Consider the following 3,956-nt stretch of genomic DNA (forward strand, 5'->3'; position numbering starts at 1 on the left):
ACAAAACTATACTTTTCATTTAAAAATATGTACTGGGTATTTACTATGAGCCAAGTCTGGATCTCAAGGATATTGTGGTGAATGACTAACAGATACAAGGTACAATACTGGAGTTACAGCACGAAAGATATAAGTCTCATGGAATTCAGAGTGAAAAGAGAGCTTCTTAGGCAGGGAGATATGGTAAAATATCACCATACAGAAGAGGACACATTGGATTATGCTTTATTTTAAGAAGAAAAACTGAGAGTATTCAGGGAATAGCATACTAGTTAGAGAAACTGTAGTGAAGAGAATGCCAAAAATGAGTAAGAGCAGAGCCTCTGGGTAACGACGTATAGTCCACTTTGGGTAGGTGACAAGTAATATGAAGGGATGTTATTCAAGATAAGAATATAAAGGAAATTTGGGAAAGATTCTGAAGCATCTTTAAGGATAAAAGTCTACCTTATTAAGATATGACATGCCCAAAACTTCACTCTGAGATCGATTTAGTAACACCATTCATCCATTTCATCATTACTTATTGAAAACACAGTATGTGACAGGCATTGTTTTAGGAGCTGGGGATATAAGTTCAAATTCCTGCCCTCAGGATATTTTTATTCTAGAAGAGGAGACAATAAACAAGAAAATTAATAAATAAGTTAATTTCAGATAATGGTAAGTGTTGTAAAGAAAACATAAAGCAAGGTAAACTAATAAAGTTTAGGTAAAAACCATTTTAAGTTAGAGAGTCAGAGAAGGCTTCTCTAAACAAGTGATATTGGAGTGAAGACCTGTGCTATATAAAGAAGCAAGCCATGCAGAGATCTGGGGGGTGTCTTCCAGGCGGAGGGAGCAGAAAGAGGTCTTGGTGTGCAATCCCACTTGTCATAACTGAGCAAAAGCAAGCAATCAGTCAGTGCAAGTGGGGGCGACAGTGGGAGAAATAGTGTCAGAGAAATTGGCAGGCCCAGATGTTGTAGGACTTTGCAGTCTCTGAGTAGCAGTTGGATTTTATTCGAAATGCAATGAGAAGATACTGGAAGTTTCTGAATAAAGCAGAGGATGGAAGTACCTGATTAGCATTTTCAAATGATTATTCAAGCTGAGATGGTGAATCACAGGGAGCAAGAGTTAGGCTATTACTATCATCCTAATAATAGTAATAGCCTAAGACTATGATAGTAATAATCGCTAAGACAAGGGGTATAGCCGTGGCAATAGTCAGTTTGGGAATATGTTTTAGAGGTGAAAGCTAAAAGTCTGGCTGATAGATTGTATGAGGGTATGAGGGAAGGGAAAAATTTAAATGAGAGAGAGAAGAGATTGGAGCAGGGGTACTAAGTAACAGCCTTTTGCAAATAGGGTAGAAGGACAGAAATTAGGGGTTGGATTAAGACTGGTAATAAAAGGAGAAGAGAGGACCCAGGAGGAAGTTTCCTAATAATAGAATAGATAGGGCTGAAGGAATGATTGTATGTGAGATCACAGAAGAAAGCAAAGGTGACTTGAATTATTTCAGCCTGAATCATGGGGGAACAGAAACAGAGAGTGAGAAACATTTAAAAGAAAATAATGAGTCTATGGCCATACCACCTTGAATGTGCTCGATCTCATCTGATCTCGGAAGCTAAGCAGGGTCAGACCTGGTTATTACTTGGATGGGAGACCACCTAGGAAGCCCGGATGCTGTAAGCATAAAAAGTAAAAAAATAAGACACTGTAAGCTGACAAAATCCTTGCAATCTGTGAAGTCAACCAAGGGTTGCCTCGTGAAAAAAAGAAAAAGGGAGGGAGGGAGGGAGGGAGGGAGGAGGGAGGGACGGAAGGAAGGAAGGAAGATCATTTTGTACATCCGGCCTTACATGTGATAGTTTCCTTGTAAAAAGGAAGCATTATCATGGAATTTAGCGAGCAATATGAAGCTGACTAAATCAGAACTTGCTACCTGCAAAATGATCTCCAAAGTCTAGCACCAAATCAACTTGAAGCTGCGTGGGGAGCATATAAGCTCAGTCCTGTCAGGACCTAATTGGAATTCCTGCCTTTAGCTCCCCCAGCACACATGTAAATCTATCTGTGGACCTTTTCAGCAGACCAGGTCCAGTCCAATTCCTGGCTGATCAGACAGGGCAAAGAGTAAAAACTGAACTCAGGTCTACCATCCTTTGAGACTTAGAACTGACATGTTCTCTGGAACTGCTATACCCCAGAACCACTTTGTGCTTCTGCACACATTTTGCACTCCATGTCTGCCTAATTGTTACAAACCCAGATGTGCTAAGAATAAACTCTCAGAACACATGTTGCCTTCCCCACACCCAAGTTGCAGTACTCTTCAATTTTTTGTCAATCTAGACCATGAAATCTGCCTAAATTTCCACACACACTGCTTCTTACCCTGGATTCCAGCCTATACCTCAAAATTCAACACCCACCTAACTCCTGACAACTCTCCTAAAGCAGGACTGGATCTCTTTATCATAAAATTTATCCACTAGCAAGACATTAGATTCTCTAGACAGATTTCCTAATATCAACTACTGTTCCATATGACATCCAATTTCAGTTATCTGGCTTCCACCATTGCTATTCTCCTTTTTCTTCATCCCCACTTGTTTGCCTGAGATCTTTATATGCTTTGAATTCTAGTCCATTCACCCACATCATGTGAGATCTTGCCAAGCCATAAGCAATTTAAGAATTTATGTGAACAAGGCCAAGGGCCCTGTGTGATGGATCAGAGCATGGATGCAAACAGTATTCCTCATTACTGGGTCATGTGGCAGGCCACATGATCCACTACTCCATATTGACTCTATGACCATATCTGAACTTCCGTCCATTCCTATTGTTTCCCTGGTCTCCTCAGTGCCTCACATTCAGCTCATCCAAAATTGAGCTCATAATTCACCTCTGGCAGTCTCTTCCAACAACACACACAAAGAGCAGACTGGACAAGTACCAGAGACCTACAAAAGAAAATCTTGCACGACAGCTCCTCCACTGTAGTCACGGCCAGTTCTCACAACCAATCAGTCTGAGGGTCGATCTCTCCAATTGACATGCAAACAGCAACCAAGGCTCGACTACAATGGGAGGGCATGCACAACACACATAAGGAACAAGGAGGGACACACCTGGCTCAGGTGACAAGGGGGCTGTGTAACTAGGCCCCACAGGATATCGACTATATAAGTCCACTGTACTAAGACCGGGAGACATAGCACCTCTACCTAATACATAGAAACGAACACAGGGAGGCAGCCAAAATAGGAGGAAAAAAAACATGTCCCAAATAAAAGAACAGAACAAAGCTCCAGAAAAAGAATAAACAAAATGGAGACAGGAATCTACCAGTTGCAGAGTTCAAAACACTGTCTATAAGGATACTCAGTGAGAACTTCAACAAAGAGATAGGAAACATAAAAATGGAGATTAAAAAAAAAAAACCATTAAAAAGAGCCAGTCAGAAATGAAGAATACTATAACTGAAATGAAGAATACACTAGAAGGAATCAACAGCAGATTAGCTGAAGCAGAAGATTGAATCAGATGTTTGGAAGATAGAGCAGCATAAAACACTCAGTCAGAACAGCAATAAGAAAAAAGAATCCCCCAAAAATTGAGGATAGTTTAAGGAATCTCTGGGTCAACATCAAGCATACCAATATTCATATCATGGGAGTATCAGAAAGAGAAGAAAGAAAGCAAAGAATTAAAAACGTGTTTGAAGAAAAAGTGACAGAAAATTTTCCTAATCTGGTGTAAGTAATAGACATACAAGCCCAGGAAGCACAGAGGGTCCCAAACAAGATGAACCAAACAAGGTCCACACCAAGACACATCATAATTAAATTAAAATGTCAATGGTTAAAGACAAAGAGAAAATCTTAAAAGCAGCAAAAGAAAATCAGTTAGTTTCCTATGAGGGGGTTCCCATAAGACTCTCAGTTGATTTCACAACAGAA

At 40.1% G+C, this 3,956-nt stretch overlaps 1 pseudogene; it reads left to right on the forward strand.

Moving 5' to 3' along the window:
- Positions 1-1,564: 1,564 nt before the first annotated feature.
- On the forward strand, positions 1,565-1,683 carry LOC112470938 (annotated as a pseudogene).
- The last annotated feature ends 2,273 nt before the right edge of the window (positions 1,684-3,956 follow it).

This window comes from Pteropus alecto, unplaced genomic scaffold (assembly GCF_000325575.1).
Source record: "Pteropus alecto unplaced genomic scaffold, ASM32557v1 scaffold210, whole genome shotgun sequence".
Classification (NCBI taxonomy): domain Eukaryota; kingdom Metazoa; phylum Chordata; class Mammalia; order Chiroptera; family Pteropodidae; genus Pteropus; species Pteropus alecto.